This window comes from Psittacula echo, assembly GCF_963264785.1.
Source record: "Psittacula echo genome assembly, chromosome: 1".
NCBI classification, from domain to species: domain Eukaryota; kingdom Metazoa; phylum Chordata; class Aves; order Psittaciformes; family Psittacidae; genus Psittacula; species Psittacula echo.
Genome location: NC_137735.1, coordinates 138,920,215 through 138,938,188, shown reverse-complemented (window position 1 = coordinate 138,938,188; position 17,974 = coordinate 138,920,215). Strand labels below are relative to the sequence as shown.

The 17,974-nt window shown below is 46.9% G+C and overlaps 1 pseudogene across 1 annotated transcript; it reads left to right on the top strand.

Moving 5' to 3' along the window:
* Positions 1–14,078: 14,078 nt before the first annotated feature.
* Positions 14,079–14,465, top strand: LOC308231263 (histone H2B 5 pseudogene; annotated as a pseudogene). Its single transcript has one exon. The product of its transcript is annotated as a histone H2B 5 pseudogene (transcript).
* Positions 14,466–17,974: the final 3,509 nt, after the last annotated feature.

Sequence of the window (17,974 nt, the reverse complement as noted above, 5' to 3'; positions counted from 1 at the left end):
TCACTCTCCCCGCGGTGCCCAGGCCGCCGGAGCCAGGCGACGCCCCGAGAGCCGCCGCTCGCCGCGCTGAGCCTGGCCGGTCCGTGCGCCGCTGGGGCCGGGCGCTCCGCTCAGCCCCGGACAAGGTGCAGCGCGGCCCGCCTGCCCGCTGCGGGCGAGGGCGGCCGCAGGTGTCCGTCCACCGCCGCCGAGGCCGTGCCGAGCGCCCTGCGCAGCCGCCGCCGCAGCGCCCGAGCCACTCGCCCCGCCCCCGGTCGGCGGCGGCCCCGCGACGGGAGCCCGCAGAGGCGGGGCGGCACATGGGCGGCGAGGCTCGGCCCAGCGCGGCGGCAGCGGCGCAGAGCATCCCTCGGGCGCAGCCCGGCCTCGGCTCCTGCGGGCGGCAGAGGCGGGTCCCACGGTCGGCCCGGCCCGGCCCGGCCCGGCGCGGAGCGGCGTCCGCAGGCTCTGCTCGGAGCGGCAGCGAGCAGCCCTCAGCCCCGCCGCCGCGCCCGGCGCCTGCGGAGGAGCCCAGACGTGTAGCAGGCAAGATTCTCCGTACTGCGGTGGCTGCCTGTGGCGCGGGCTGTGGTGCCGCTGCGCCGTGCGCTGCGTGCCGGAACGGTCTGCAGCGGGGTTTGCGCTGTCCAGCTATGCTCTTTGCGATGCAGCGTGTACCGTAACGCTGCGCATGGGTAGCGGTGGCGTGCATTGTGGCCGGAGCCTGAGCCCGGCAGGGTCAGGGCTTCGTTGTGCTGCGGGTTTGGCAGATACACACTCACCGCGTCAGCCTTGCCTGTGCTTTGCTGTCGTTGTGGCAAGCGTACCGCCGGAGCTAACCGCGCCCTGGTTAACGGAGGGCTGAGGGCGAAGCACACGCCCGGGCCTGGGCAAGGCGGCGGGGACCGGGGGCTGCAGTTCCGCCAGGGGCACCGCTGGCCTGGGCCGATGGTGTTCATGGGCTAAGCTGGCTGTCCACAGCCTCACACACGCTGCGGAACCCAGGCCCAATGGGAAGGTGCTGTTCCTGCGTGCAGACACACCTCTATGTCAACACTGTGTATTGTTAATAATTTACTAAGCATATAGGGCTGTACACCATAGCTCATGCACTGTTTGGTGTGTTTCACACTGCTTGCTGTTAACCCGGATCTCTTTTTCATAGGTTAAGACATGCAGAGTGCATATGCCATGAGACATCCTTTTATTTCTCATTCCTCTCATGTCCGATCCTCAGGGTTTGGTGATGCAGGGACTGCTCCATGGAGCGGCTGCCATGCAGCGTAAGCAATGTTACACAATTCTGCAATAGGTTTGTCTACCTCAGCGCCTGTCTCTAGCGCAACGGAGGGGAGCCGTGATGTGCTGTGCGGCGTCCCCCAGCACCTCTCGGGACAGTGGCCCTGGCTCTGCTGCCAGACTTGTCCATTTGCAGGGTGATGACCAATGGCATGTTTTGCACTCACCAGCATCCCATCATATCATGCCCTTTGTATGCTGGCTTTGTAACGCTTTAGTTTTTGAGATCAAGAATTTATGAATCAAAAGATGGGGGAGTGAAGCCATGTGGAGGCTGAGTCAGATCGTGAAAAAGGAAAGCCAAGCGAGAGTGTTCAATTGCGTATCGCATTTACAAACACGGTTTCATTCATCTCCATATGTTGCTCCTGTTACTACTAATAAAGCTGTGGTTTCTCAGATTGGTGCTACCCCGGGAACACGGTTTGACCTTCCTGAGGTTTTTACTCTATAGCCTCCATAGTGTTTGTGTTATAGTGTGTTATTTTCCTGATTATGTTTTTATTACATTGAACACATGTTAACAACAAAATTCGATACTATGGATGTATGTCCCACACCCTCCTCTCTTATTCCTGTTACTCAGTGTGCAAAGGAGTGACAGATTACTTGCCAGTAGCAATTTTTTCTTTATATTGGCAAGATTTCCTAATTATAAAAACTAAAAAAGCTTTTCTTCGAGTGCACGCCCCTGTTTGCTTCCCCTTGCCTTCCTTATCCTGCTAATGATACCCAGCTCTGCCATGGTGATTTTGGAGCTGCAGGAAATCCAGCTTTGTCTACTGAAAGTTTCCTACGGAAGCCTCTATAGGCAAAAGAAGCCAGAGAGCAAGGCCTGCCTCAGGCATAACGGGGTTTTCTTCCCTGGCAGGGAGGTAGAACTGTGAAGTGTACAGTAATTAATTTAATCCAACATTGGGAGAGAAGGAGGAAGAATTATTGTATTGAGAAAAATAAGTGGGGTTTTTCTTAAGCTTCAGGTGCAGTATCTAAGTGGCAATTTCAATGACCTTCATGATTTCTATTTTAGACAGGAGACAACAACCTAGTACCAGGGTATCATTTGTCTTCTGGCCTCATCCTTTTTTCTCCTTGGGTTTAGCCTGTCACTTCCCAAGGCTTGTCCCTGTCCCTCGTTGGGGCAGCAGTACCTCTCACCCATGACTTTCAGAAGTGCTGTTCTGGCAGGTGATTTTTTTCCTCCTTTATTTCACGTCTTCTCTGCTGTTCAAGATCTTTCTTCTTATGACCCCTCTGAGTGTCTCTTGTCTGTGTCTTATTTATGCTTTGGTATTTCTTTCTTGCCAAGCGTTGTGCTGCTTACCTTTCCTCTTCTCCCCGCTTTTTGTCGGCTCATGCCTTTTCTCTCATTTTTGTCCATTTTCATATGTCTTCTTCTGTCTTCCCCCACCCCCTTCTTTTTCTGTTCTGATACCCTGTCTTGCTGTCTGTTTTCTGACATCTCAGTTCAGTCCCCTGCCTTACTCTACCTTCCTCTTCACATTTTTTCTCCACACTGTTCCTTTGGTCACCGTTGTCCTCCATCCTTACCTTTATATATACATGTGTGTATACATTTGTCTCCACTCCACATCTTCCATTCTCCAGCTGAAGCAAAGAAATGACACATGCTGGTAGTCTGGTCCTATTGTGTCCCTTTCTCAGCACCTGAAGTACGCTGCTCCTGCTCATCATCAAACATATGTACTGGGTAGACTAAAGAATTAGCTATGTGGGAAATGTTCCTGAATTCAGAACTGGACTTGCACGAGCAGCTCAGTCAGGCTGCACTGTGATCAGAGCAGTTATTGTGCTTCCACTCACAGTGCCAGAGGAGGGCTGTAACCCCTGAACTCCAGGACCCAAGGGCATTTTTTTCACATTCCTAAATATCTGGGGTTTGGTTACAAGAAGTCCATAGGTAAGGGACACTGCCATCTGTTTGAATTATCCCTTGAATCCTGGGCTGATCTGAAGTAAGACCCTACAAAATGCTTTGTTTCCAATTATTTTGTTTTGTATGTTTGTTAAGTGATTTTTGTGCAGCTATTGGGAGAGAAATAGTTTTCTCATCTGCCTCTGAAAAGGGCTCTGTGTGGGGTGAGACTGGGACCTTGGCTCATCAGCTTCCCTTTTTTTCTGCAGCCAGAGGGAGAGGAGAATGCTGTGACTGTAGGATCATGTGCATTGGGTGGGAGATGGAAGAATAGATGCATAACCCAAAAATGCTACATTAACCTCAGGGTGTAAAAGGTGGAGTTGTTTAATAGTATTTCCCCTTGACTGTAACTGACTACAAACAGCATCACTGGGGATCAAGGGCAAACATCAGATTTTGTTATTTAAATAAGAATCTTGGCTTTCTTAAAAAAATTTGATTTAATAATTAAACTTTCCTCTTGTCTTTCAAAAAGCGTACTACTAACTGGCAGGAATGAAAACAGCTCCATCCCACGGATTCCACCTCCGCTTTCTGGCAGCTTACCTGACTCATAAAGAGAGTGGGGGATTTTATATGCCACCTACATCGACTCAACATTTTCCTTTGTGGTGAGAGTTAATCACCACCCTTGTCATACTATTTCACCGGCCCTGTTGAAGATGCGATCTGTCAGGGGGGACTGTTTGTCTTTCAAACCAGCCTTAAAGCTTCTTATAGAAAAGGAATGGTGGTGTGAGTTTTTTCCTGAATTAGGTGAAAATGCACAGGCAGTCCACTGCTATAAGGTTTTCTGTGTTATTTACCCCAGGATCAGGGAAAAGAGAGTTTCTGTTTGCAGAGGACTTATGTCTGACATGAGATGTGCCACTCTGGCCACATCTGGATGTGCCACAGCTGGAGAGTTGAGGTGCATCAGCTGAAGGTAGAGGACCATCCCTTAGATAATCACTGCAGGTGGTGTGCACCGAGGAAGAAACTGGGTGGTTGTAGCCACAATGATCAAGGATTTAGAGGGCAAAGTTTTGATGGTAGAGGCAATGTTTGTATTGGAGCAACAGAGGAAAATGGACATGCTTTGGGGCACATAAAATCTCTCCTTATAACCTGTTCATATAACTTATGTCATCCTGTCTCTTGTGAGGAGGCTGTATCTAGTAAACTGATACTTGTCAGACAGAAAATACTGCATGAAAGAAGAGAGGAAGATAGGAATGAGAACAAAACACAGAAGTGGCAATACAGTAAATACAGGGTGCACAGGAAACAATGAAAGAAGGGGTAGGAGGACCTGAAAGTGCACATTCAGGAAAGTTATTGGGCATTACAAAGAGGACATGAGTTACCCCATAAAGTGAGAGGGAGCTTGAGCAGAAAAGCATGTGACATTTTTGCAGAAGAAATTATTGACATGAGGTGCAGGGAGGGCAGAGAGGAAGGAGCAGCTGAGACCGCTCTGGAGCTTGGCACTTAAAGAGAAATTGTAGTGTGAGGAAGGGCCAGGGAAAGCATCTGATTCAAGAGTGTCTTCATTTCTGTGTCACAAGGGCAGTCAGAGTCAAGCAATGGGAAGGAAAGAGAAAACCCAAAAACTGAAGTGAGTTGCTGGCGAATGTGGATGAAGGAAGGGTAGGGAAGCTGCTGCCATGTTGATGGAAAGGGAGAAATCCTCTTTGGATCCTCTGTGGGATGTAGAAAATGACCAAGTAAGAAGTGAGGTGCTATAAGACAGGAGATAGGGAGCATCCCATCAGGAATGAGTTGCTGACTGTACCCGATATAGTTACAGGTTATTTCTATTCTAGATGTGTATAAGCCTTAAAATGCATTGCAGATGCAGTAGCCCTGCCCTGAAGATATGGATGCTGCAGCTGTCTTGCTCTTCCTGTCACACCTTCCTCTTTCTCCCAAACAAGAATTAATCCATACTCTCTCCTCTCCTGCACTGTGGGTCCTCAGCCCAGCAATGATCATCCTTCTTATCAATGCATCTGCCTGATAACTGGGGCACGACTCGAGATAAGGACTCGGGAGTCACCTGCAAAGAAAGATGTGCCTCTTGAAGCAGAGGCACTAATGAGCTCTGTGGAGGGTGCATGCTGTGAAAGCCACCAGGAGAGAGAAGAGCAAAGGGTGAGCACTGCATCTGAGAAAGAAGCAGGTCAGGAGACTGCAGCAGTGGGAAAAACAAAGGTGTGGAAAGAAGCCTCAGGAGGAAAGTGAATGTAGGAGGATGGAGCTGCGGATGGTTAAAAATAACAGTGTGGTACAGATAATGTGGCGCTCTGCTGGCGTTTTAAACCTGCTGCCTTTGAAAGCCCTTCTGTGTTTTGGAAAGCGAGCCTTACATTTACAGGTGTTCTAATTGCTACTGACCAGCCAGGACTGCTGGCATTTTGCGGCGGTCACTTTGTCCAGCAACCCCCATTTTCTTCACTGCTGGTCTAGTGGTTGCAACTGAGACTTCAGCAGAGAGCTCTTTGCACCCCTGCCTGACATAAATATTGACATAGCCCTAATTATGCTTTGATTTCTCTGGAAGAGAGATGGCCTTTTTTAAGCTTCTGACAGTATAGTGACTAGTACACTATGTCCATGTGATGATGATGCTATTGCAAATTAGAGCTAAATTAAAACAGCATTCACAGGCAATTTGTACGATGTGGAATCTGGACATGGGTTCACTTGGCCTGAAAGCCATTTTTGAGTGTTTCTGGAGAGCTACAAGCTTTTCAACCCCATGGTTGTTCGAAGTAATGTGTTAGTCTCTGTACAAATACCATATGTTGGGCAAGACCAAGTGGCAGCAAGCCTGCTGGGGCTTTGAACCTCCTGGCACTTGTAATGGGTGTGAGAGAAAGAAAGAAGGAACAATAAAGAAAATAATAAAGGAAAGAGAAGTGCAAAGTGAAGGACCTCTGCATTTTGATAACAGATCTTCAGTATCACAACAACATAGAAGAGAAAGACATTATCTGGTAATGTAGAGCTATTTATCTATGAACATTTCAGAATGGTTTATTAGCAGTTCTTGTGCCAGAGTTTATTTTTACTTTCAATAACTCTTGTGTCCTTAGTGCTCACCCCTATCTATTCTAGAAAGCAGCCAGCTCTCCTCTTCAGAGGAGCTTTGCCGTGCTGTCCCAGCCATGCTTTTCTCCTCTCCTTCCATCTAGCAGGCTCTCCATTTCCCTGCTTCACACAGAAGATGACCTCTAACTCTCAGAGGACTCTCCTCCTGTGGTAATGTGATCTAGTGGCTGCAGCAGAGAAAGGTGTCAGCAGTCCTGGGTCGTATTCCCGATTCGGTTATCGGATGATGTGAGCTCAGGGGAAGGACATTCATCTTTATTTCCCTGCAGGCTCCAGTAATAGTCACACATCTCCATTTTACAGTAAAATTGCTATTACAGTGCCAAATTAATAATTAATACACACATTACAATATTTTCAGTATCCTATAGCAATAAAATCTGACTCTGTGCCACCCACTGCCCTTAGCTTGCGGCGTGGCATGCAGTTGTTTTGGATGTACCCGTGTGGTACCCACAGCTCCTGCATTCACACTGCATGTTCCCAGGCAGCCATGCTTTACATCCATGATAAAGCAGCCTTCACATATTCCGGACTTTTTCATTAGTTGCAAGCTTTCCACTAATATTTTCTAATCCTTTTCAGGGCTTGCTGAAATGTGAGTAATGTAAATGGCAAACGATGATTGAAGTTAGAGACTCTCATTTAGAAGGAATGTCGGTCATGATTGATAGCTGCACACGTCAGACCCTCGCCTGGCTCTTTCTCCCCATATAGAGGGAGAGTTAGTGACACTGCCCAGGTCTGTTGAGCAGATATGCGTTAAACCTATATACGTCTCATGAAGGTTGTTAGAATATGTTGCAGGGCTTATTTCACCCATGACATTGAGGATTGTAGTATTACTTATGTTGTAACATACCCAGCACATTAAAAGCCTTAATGACCTTGGTCTAATCTTCAGTCTAATTTGGAAACATAGCTTTCCACTTGCATGGTTTTATATCCCTGTGCATTATTCCCAGGCAATGCTGTATAGACAGAATTGACATTTTGGGGTGCAATCCCCGCTTTCATTCTTTATGCTACACAAATTATCTGTAGCACTGGAAAAAGCCACAGAAACCTACTGAAACCTGGGGATGGGACATGTGGGAGGAAGAGGTGCCACATGTGTCTGCATTGGTTCCCACATAACTCCTGCATTAACTCAGAAGCAGCTCTCATCTCCTGGGACTGCTGGTTCTCCCTCTCCCACTCACTTTCCCCTTATGGCCCGCAGGTGTTGGGCTGTATCTTCTCTCATATTTTTGGCCATGGCTGAATTAGCACATTTTTTATGGGTGCCTTTTTCAGCACCAATGAGAATAGTCTAGAGTTCTGATAATTCTGCATTACCCTGTGAAGGCCGTAAAAATAGTTTGCTTAAATGCTATAGCAATTCTTTAGGCTTATTAATCATTAGTTTAGAGACCATGGCTCCATTGTAGGAGTTATTTAGATACAGCTGACTCAGTGAGCTTATGGTCTTCTGCTTTTCCAGGTGAATTGAAATGATGATGTCAAAGATCAAGTGATGTTCAATATTTATATGGCACAGAGCAATTTATTTTGAATCTGCACTTTTTATTTTAAATAGCATAGGGCATTGTGGAATAAGTAAAGCACCTTTCTGATGCATAGCAGGTTATTACAGACCCCAATCACCTATGATTTGTGTTCTTGCTCTCAGTTCCAATAGCCTGTACTTTGCGGATCACAGATAGTACAGCTTGTGCTGCTGAGTAGCTGAGCTGCTGTGATGTCTTGCTTCTCCTGCCCAACAGGATTGCTCCAGGTCAGCTGGAGATCATCTGCCTGTGGGTGGTTAGCAGGCTCTGACTTCTCTCTGCCTTCACAGCAACATTGCTGAGTTAGTCTAAGGACAGGAGCTAGACCCTGCACCAGGACACAGTTGCTGCTGACAGGGTGACCTCAGTGGGTCCGGTTGAGGCGAAATGGGATATGGAGGGAACAAAAGCCTGTTACCTGAGGAAAGGATTCGTGACAGAAGCAGCAAATCTTGATGACTGTGAAACCTGGGGAGGAAGCTTGTGCTGAGGTTGTGTTGAGGATTTGACCTATTGATAAAACCCCAGGAAGGGAGTGAGCCTGGTTTTGTTCTCTGTTGGGCTGTGTTAGCACTGGGGGTTCTCTGAGAATGGCTGCAGTAATACAGGTTTCTCTTAAACCCTGGTACTTTGTGGGAAAGCTGACTGGAGTGTAGTTGTAGCAGATGCTGGTGCTGGGTGTACTCTTGTAAACCTTTAACAGGTATTGATCTATAGCAAACTTCATTTCTCCTTGTTGCATTTATTAGATCCTGCTGGTCAAGCGTGTAGATCACAGATACTCCAAAGCAGGTAGATAATGAGTGCTCTCATAAAGAGCAGATAAAAGTCATGCTAAAGCATTTTTAAGTACTCATTTATTCACAGTGATAAAACCTTGATAAAATGTGGAGGAGTCTGATTTTTATACAGTACCGAGCCTCCTAGATTCCAATGGAAATCGATGTTGGCTGTTGGTGATAACCATCTCTAAGCATCATATTTGTGGTTTCAGGCCCAGGCTAAATCCCCGCTGCCTTCAGGCTCTCCTTTAATCAGAATAAGGACAGCAGTATTTAGCCTCCTGGTAGTCACTCTTCTTGCAGCACTGTCTGTGCTCTGCTTGACTCACAGGTTAGGTTTTCTTTTCTTTAAAAAATCCATCTTCTCTGCAGAGAGTTCTGATGTAGGGTCCTGCTCCTTACTTTGTACATAAACATCTCTGATTGATACCCCCCGCAACCCGGAGATGTACTTGCAGCCTGGATAATAGTACAAGGAATTATAGCTGCTGCTGGTGATGAAAAATGTGTTTTCTAAAATCATAAATGGAAATGCTAGGAATGAAAGTAAAATTAAAGAAAATATTACTGTAGGGAGTATCCTGTACTGAACTCACAGGCAATATGTTAACACAAGCAAGGATAAGGATCAGTCAAAAAGCTACTTACCAGTGTATCACAGTGCTTTGTCCTGCTTGTGTTTCAGTTTGAACACAGTGTATCTGTATCAAGGAGTGAGTTTGTATGTTAAGGAGGAGGGGGCATCTTCAGTTTTAACATACTTTTATGGTTCAAGATGCAAGCATTAATCTTTTCACTAGAAGGATTGTGTGTGATTATCCAAGGTTAAAAGTCAGCCGTTTAAATGATAACTTTGCTGTGTTTTATATGATTGCTCCTGTAGAGTGTGTGGGATTGGGGATGGGGCCTTATTATGGATACTGGATTACCTGGGAGGAGACCAGAGATCCCAAAACTGATCTCTGCGCCCCTCCACCACTGGAAGAAATCAGGCATTTCAGACTAGTTTACCTTATTCTAGGAAATTCTCCTCCTCGTTACTTCAAAGCAAATATTACCTCACCATCACATGCTAGACAACATGCCAAGAGAAGAACTCTTTCCAGTCCAAAATGTGACTGTCACTTTTTGCACGAGGCAGCATCACTGATGTCTCACAGTGACTCATCCCACTTCTGATCTGATTTACTACCTAATGCAGAGCTTGCTACCAAGTAACCATAAAAAACCCCACAGCTTGTTTTCTCACCTATTGCTAATTAATATCACCTGTTGGATGAGCTTGTATAATTCCTGTATAAGAACTTCCAGGTTGATGTCTGTACATACTAAAAGGGAGGGGATTTGCATCTTGCAGAAATATGCTGTTCCAACCAGAGTCATTTGCTGGCATCTGGTAATTTGTAACTGTATTTACCAGATCTGCTGTCTGTGCTCTTACAAGCATTTCGGAGTAGATGAAGCCATTAAAAAGCCTTTTGCTTTCAGTGGAAGCATTCCCTAATATGTTACCCTTCTTTGTGTTTCAGAGAGAGTGAACTGAAAAGCAGTGGCAAATTTTCACTTTATGTTTCTTCATGTGTACGATTAAAACCAAGTTAATTTTATACAGCAAGAGAAACTAAGGAAAGGGACAACAATTAGATAGAACTAACAGGATATGGCTATTTAAGGAGCAGAATAAACACAAAGTGCCTGTTGGCTGTCATTTACTCTAGCAGGGATTGAAACAGATCATCTGAAGATTAGCAAATATCAGATTATCAGATGCCTGAAGATGAGAGCTTGAGGTTTTCCTACAAATGTTTAATTTTTCACATTAACCTCTTAAGAACAAAGTACTGATTCTAGAAACCAACTTTTATGTTTGATTAGGAAATTACAGCATGGGAGCAACCCAGTGGGCGTAGAGATTTACAGTGAGGGCCCAGTGGACATAGGGATTTACAGTGGGGGCCACAGAGCTCATCACAGCAAGGACAGCTTTTAATAGGAAAAAGAAGGAAAAAAATCAAAGTGCTATTTCCACCCCCAATTAAGGGGAGATCCAGAAGGCTGGCTAATAGTCCACTTGTGGTCATCCCTGCTGGCACCAGCTTGGCACTGGTCCTACAGACTCAGCAGCAAGGCTAAAAATGAACAAAAATGCTGTGGGAGCTTCCTGGCCTGTCTCTCTCTCCATCAATATATCAGGCCTGGGGAAAACAGAGACAGCATCAGGCTGCTCATGGGATTTCTCAGCAGGGCTCCTCTCCCAGCTCAGATCTGAGAGACTGTGGTGATTTGTATCTTTGAATGTGTTTTCAGTTCATTTTCCTTTTAATGATGCTGAAGAAAGGAGCGTCAACACAAAGGAAGATGTATCTGTCACTCTGCGCTGCTCTGGTTTCTAGTGGAAGGCAGGCTGCTGCTTGGAGCTGGCTAGAAAAAACACTGTGGTTTGTTTTGTTGTTGGTTTTCTGAGGAAGGAAAATGTGCCAGCACTGATAACGGGTTGACTCACAGTATACAAACCATAAAGGGAAAAAATGTGCTCAAAGATTTTCCTCAAAAAACCAAAAACCTTCCAAATATTGCTGTGATGCTTCCGAGTGCCTCCTCTTGCATGACCATACCCTGTGTCCCAGGGACCTCCGTGGCTTTCACCTGGAGATCATAGAATCATAGGATCACAGAATAGTTTGGGTTGGAAAGGACCTTAAGCTCATCCACTTCCAAACCTCCTGCCATGGGCAGGGACACCTTCCACTAGACCAGGTTGCTCAAAGCCCCATCCAACCTGGCCTTGAGAAGGAGGAGATGAGCACCATCTTCCCTCCTTAGGGGTCCCTGTGGGAGTCTCTGGTTGCAGTGTCACATAGGAATGTCAGAGGAATGCAGCTCATTACATAGGTGAGAGGTGCCCAGCTTCAGTCTCCAAGGGTCACTGAATGGCTGAGGCTGGAGGTACCTCTGGACAAGATCTAGTCCAGCCCATGCTCAGAGCAGGGTTGGGTTGCTCAGAGCCACATCCAGGTGAATTTTGAGTATTGCCAAGGATGGAGACCCTGCAACCTCTCTGAGCATCCTGTGCCATTGCTGGTTCACCCTCACAGTAGAGAAGTCAGTCATGATGGCAACACTTCAAACACAAATCTAATAATTATTAACCTCTTTGTATCTTCACACCAGAGCAGCGGCTGCCCATGGATTGTGCTGTGCTGTTGACAGAAGGGTTGGTGATACTGTTGACCATTATTAAGATTATTTGTTTAGCGCCTGGCAAACGCAGTCAGGCTCTTTGTGCTAGGCACTGCCCAAACAACCTGGAAGGAAGACAGCCTGTTCCCAAAGAAGGTGTTATTTACCTGTTAAACAGTAGGCTGCAAAGAAATGGGTAGAAGGAAGCAAGGACACTGAAGCTTTTCTGCTAATCTCTGAACTTTAGCATCATTGCTTCTCTCATCCTGGCTGTGTGTGGGAAAAGCGCGAGATCCTGGCTGCCCTACTCGGCATGAGCCAGTCAAATGGATGGAGATGTCCTGTAGTGGGACATTTTCTGGAGACATATGAAATCACTCTGGGGCCTGTTAGGCACTGTATTCATTCTTCAAAAGCTGCAGTACAAATGTACTTAATACATATTTTAGAAGGACACACTTCTCAAAAGCCCTGAGAAAGAGTAAATTTTTCAGTTTTGGTGTTTTTCAGTCAGGAAATTAACTGAAGAGAAAAAGAAACAAGTGCTCAGTTACTTCTTCTCTTGGAAAAATGCCTTTCCATTGAAAAGGCATGTTTTTAAGTCTGCAGACAAGAGGGATAGAGGGCTTCTTTTCCCAATGTTTCTTCCCAAGTAGAGGAAGAAAGAGAAAAATCGTGGTTTCACCAGAGAAAGAAAATGTGGTGTTTCAGGTGCCAGAGTTTTGAAGTGTGTCCAGGAATTTGGGCCAGTCCAGCACTTGCCTTTCCAAATGCCTCCAATTAGAAGAATTCCTAGGAAAATTAAGACGGGATGAGGTGGCTGTGTCATGCTTTGGTTGCAGATGCAGGCAACAGTGGAGAAACCAGGCTAAGATAGAGGCCAGCATCTCACTCCTTACCAAGGAGGAGAGGCAGGACTGAGCATGCAGCCATTGCTTTGGCACAGGCACTGTTTAGGTCCCTCTCTGATGCTCTGTGTGTACAGACCATATGTTACATCCCTGCTTTCTCTCTCTTGTTTACTTCTATCCATTTTCCCACGTGCCATCAGCCCTGATGCTGTTTTTTCTCCTCTAGCCTGTCTTGGCTAGCAGACTAGTTCCTAGGTCATCTTCAGAGGAGGTGCAGAGCAGTAAAAGCCCAAGCCCTGAGGTGCTGCTGGAAGCTGATCCTCCAGCAAAGCCTGGAGAAACCTTGCCTTTCAAAGGAGCATTTAAGATGTCTTCTGAAACACAGAACCACTTACCAGGTTCTGACACAGTTATTCCTTTGACCACATAGTAAAGCACATGTAAATTTGGGGAGTGGGAAGAGGGGCACCCAGCTTTGTGACAGGCTTACATACTGTCCTTTTGTTACTGCACTTCTGGATGACAGCAGCCAGCTGCACATCAGGGCTCTGCAGGTTGTGGCCTAGTGAAATAAAATTCAGAGAGAGGATAAAGTATCTTTCATGTAAACTGGTCAGCAGAGGCACGGTCCCTCGAAAGCAGAAAGCCCCGAAGGCCAGGAAACAATTCCAGTCCATGTAGCTTCTCTCCATCAACAAATAGCCCAGAAACACTTTGATTTTTGACTCCTATCCACATTCCTGTTCCTCTGCCAGGTGAATCCTGACATCTCCTCTGAGCTTTTCTGCTCTCTGGTATTTTTGGTAACTAACGCGAACACTGAGAGAGACTCCTGGAGCTCAGTTAGCTAACTTAAAACTGCATGATTTTTATATGCCGCTGAAATACACGGTATGAAACAATAGCCACAGAAATGCAAGCACCCTCAAAGTAAGCCTTTACCTACATGCAAAGAAAAAAAGGTCTATTGGAGATTGTAATAACCATATAAAATAATTTTAACCAGTCTCATAAAGGTGATATCTTACAACATTCTCCAGCCCATTCCAGCAAGACTTAGTTTAATCCATGCTGCAGTTAATGTTTTGTTTGGAACTGCAATGATGTTCTCAGAAATATGTTCACCCTCCAGCCAACTAGGCCTGGGTTCAGCGGTGTTTACAAGCCCAGTGTTATGGGGATTTAAACTGAAAACAACAAAAAGCCATGCACAAACCACAGCTCTCATTGGCAGTTCAAAAATGCTTGCACAGGGTCATGGGGTGCTTATCTCAATTCAGAGCCGTCTCTTGCCTCTGACTCAGACTCTCTCATCTCTCAGTAAAGCTATACTGTAAAAGAATAAAAAACAATTTGATTTTCTTGGTGTTCTTTCCAAGCAGCTCCAAGACCCAGAGAAAGAGCTGTCAGGATGCCAGAGCCAGCGAAGTCCACCTCTGCCCCCAAAAAGGGCTCCAAAAAAGCCGTGACAAAGACCCAGAAGAAGGGTGATAAGAAGCGGCACAAGAGCAGGAAAGAGAGCTACTCCATCTATGTCTACAAGGTGCTGAAACAGGTCCACCCCGACACTGGCATCTCCTCCAAGGCGATGGGCATCATGAACTCCTTCGTTAATGACATCTTTGAGCGCATCGCTGGAGAAGCATCCCGCCTGGCCCATTACAACAAGCGCTCCACCATCACCTCCCGGGAGATCCAGACGGCAGTGCGCCTGCTGCTCCCAGGAGAGCTGGCCAAGCATGCTGTCTCAGAGGGCACCAAGGCTGTCACCAAGTACACGAGCTCCAAGTAGCTGGATGTCACCTTTCCTATGGGACCATCAACCACCGGACCCTCCGCGCAAGCACAGGCAGGCAGCCACAGTCCAGATAAACATCACGGCTATTATCCACAGCAATTTACAGCCTTGGGGTGGGCATGAGAAGCTGCCCGGTGGAAGAGGAGACAGTGATCTGGATGGTGGCTGATTTTCATAGTCTGTTTGGGACACGCAGCAGGTTCAGTGAGGCTGGTGGAAGAGGCCCCTGCTTTCACATCTCATCCAAAGGACTGACCAACTGTAGTATACCCAAACTCTCCTCTGTGCTTGGCAACATGCATGCTTGGCACTGGCTGGGGAGGCAGGCAGTGACAACACAGAGATGCCATCTCTTTAAGTCTCCCTGTTTGGCTGCTTTCTCACAGTCATCCAAGATGGGCACTGAGGAGTCAGCGCTGGTACCCATCCTCTCCTTCATAGCCCAGATCCATCCCGGTGTACAGTGGCACATCCCACCACATGCCAGCAGAAGTGTCATTGACAGCTACCAGGCACGGGCTATAGAATAAAATCCATATTGATTCAACAGCTATCTGTGCTTGACAGCCTGTTTAAAGAGCAAGCCTGGCAGGCAGATGCTGGTATGAAACCAAGCACTATTCCTCCTCATTGCTGCCAGTGGATGAGCCATTAAGCAGTCTGAGGGTGCCGGTGCTGGAGCTGCCCACTGCCTCCTCCCTTGTGCCAAGGCGGACAGACGGACAAGGGAGGATGTTGGGGCTGGGTCACTTCCTTCCCTGGCTGATGCTTTAGGACTTGCTCTGTGTGCAAGACATTGCTAAATCTGCTGCTTTTCGGAGACTTTTCCTGCCTCGACACTGCCTCTGTGCTCCCTGCCACCGTACACATGGGTAAGATGGGGTGGTGCTTAGAGTACCATCTCTTGTGAGCACCCGGGTGATGCAGGACAAGCAGCACAGAGGTGTGGGGAGGGGACTGAGGACTTGGGAAGGGACCTAGAGTGGGAGCAGAGGTGGTTAATGTAGGCTGGGGGAGAAGCAGGCTTCCCACACTGTGGGCAGTTCACCTGTCCCTGTCTTCTCTGCTTTGTTCATTGGTTAGAACAACCAGTGAAGCAAAGCTGGAGCTGAGTGGATATACAGGGACACTTGCCTGCATCCCAGTGACGTTTTAAAGACTAAATAACTTTAAACTGCTTCAGATAGTCCCCATGTCTTCTCAAAAGTCCACAGTAAGGTGAGCAATAATAAAAGCCATACAGGTTAGTGGAGGAATGTCTTGGTTGGAGGTTATCTTGCCCAGACTGTTGGATAGCAGAAGAGCATGTCTGGAACTGGTGTGAAGTTGAAGCTTCCTACTCAAAACACAAAATTAGCCATCATTAAAAAAAAAGAAAACACAACTCTCTGGTAGGCAGTAGCACTTGAATAGAAAATATTCAGGTCTAAAATAACAACTACTTTCTGCAGCTTGTTCTGTAAATAAAAAGGGCAGCAAAGACCCAGGAACTAAGTGCAGGTTCTCCCCAAACTCCAGGACCTTGCTTTTAATTGAAAGGCAAATTCATACCCTGAAATTCCAACCCCACAGTACATCTCTCCCCTATGTTTATCTCTGTCCTGTTTCTTTACAACTCGAGAGTGTTGGGGACGCTTGACAAGTTTATATCACTTTTGGAGCTGTAGGACTCTGCAGCTCCGGAAGGTTCAGTTATTTCTGTTTTTTATAACAGTGTTGCATCTTCCTGTTGGTCTGAGGAAAGGACCACACAGACCCGCTCAACCAAGAGCACCTCAGAAAGCCCAGAGCAGCGCAGGGTCTCATATGGTCTCTGTGCAAGACTGAAGGTGAAGTTGCTTTTGGGCTGCTCCCATCTCTCTGCTTTGGGTTTAAACATCCCATGCCCAAAAAGGGGCTTTCCTGCCCTACTTGGGTCAGTGACAACACACAGCCATGTTTCATCCCAGCAGGAATCCCTGGTGATACCTTCCAGAAGGAGGAAAAACCTGCTCCCCAGGTGTCAGCTCCCACAGTACAGCTAGCTCAGTGGTACTCAGTGGTGTTGGTAACCTGGACCACATGGCCAGGACACTTTAGAGGTGACAGCTTAGCACTTCTTTGTTTTCCATTCAAATAGTCAGAATTGGATGCCAAAGATGAAAATGTACCTGCAGTGGGCCTAGAGCCACCGGCCTTGGTCTCTCTCCCACCAAAATCTAGGAAGCAGATAATGCAGAAGGGGAATATCGGGAGTGAAGGGTTGGCTGGCAGTGCTGGAGCTTCTTCCTCCTGTACCCAGGACTCATCCACTTGGGGAGTCCTCCAGGAGGTAGGAGTTCTGAGTGGAATAAATCCGCTCCAGTCCAAGCAGTGTGTGCGAGCCAGGACACACATCACCCAAGGTTACCTGTCACTGCCTCTAAATCCTCATTCTTTTGAGCAGAGTCCTTCTGCTAGAAGTCAGGAAAGAAAACACGGCACTGACCCTCCAGGGTCTCCTGGACAGCTCAGGGAGCTGAGGACAAGGCTGGGCACTTGGACAAGAGCTGCTGTACATGCACATATGTATGTACGGCATACATATGTGTACATACAATATGCTGTCTCCATACACATACAGTACCAGTCTCATTTGCCTGTGCCACTGTTGCCACTCTCCATTTTTGGAGATTGTTTCAGAGAGAGGAACAGTGATTTAAGGCTATAAAAATACTTGACAGCTTAAAGAGGATCTTTTATATTGTCTAAAGTCAACTGGCTGAGACTGGTTATGTCCATCCAGTTATAGTTCAGGCTGTCATTTCACACATCATTTCCTCTTCACTCTCCCTTTGTATCATTTCTTTACTTGATGGTTTACTTTACTCTTGTCAATGTGGAGCACAAGATTGAGGAACTGATCCAGGTTAAAATTAACCTCTTTTTTGTTTGTTTTTGGGGTGCTTTTTTGTTGTTTGCATTGTTTGTTTTTTTCAGTATTCTTTCAAGTTTTGTTTTAATACAGTCCTGGTGGCTCTGATCCGTCACTGTTGTACAAACACTTGTGCCAGCTAAGGGAAGGGCTGATCCAGGAAAGGCAAGGCTGGCATAAGCTAGGGCTGCTGCAGAAAGCAGTTGGGAATTAATGGCCTTAGTGAAGAAAGGAAATCTGTGTCTCCTGCAGTGATCCAGTTCATAGCAACAATATGGCTTTTAGATGCATCAGTAGGAGTGTTACCTTTGCAGTGTCCCACAAGCAGTTTCTCTGCTGTTGGAATCAGACGTATCCCATTTCCACAGGTCCCAGAGGACTCCAGTGTTACACCACGGAAGAGAGCAGCTTGGGAAGGGCACTCTGCTCCCATGCAGCCACCCAGCTGCAGCGGTTGGAGGTTCCTTGTTCAGCACACAGCAGCATGTGGGGCAGCCTGCCCTTCTCACAGCTGCCTGCTGCTGCATGGGAGCATGCTCACACGACTGCAACAGGAATTACTTTGTGATGAGCTTGGACTGAGCCTTAGTAGTGGAGGCAATAGAAGATG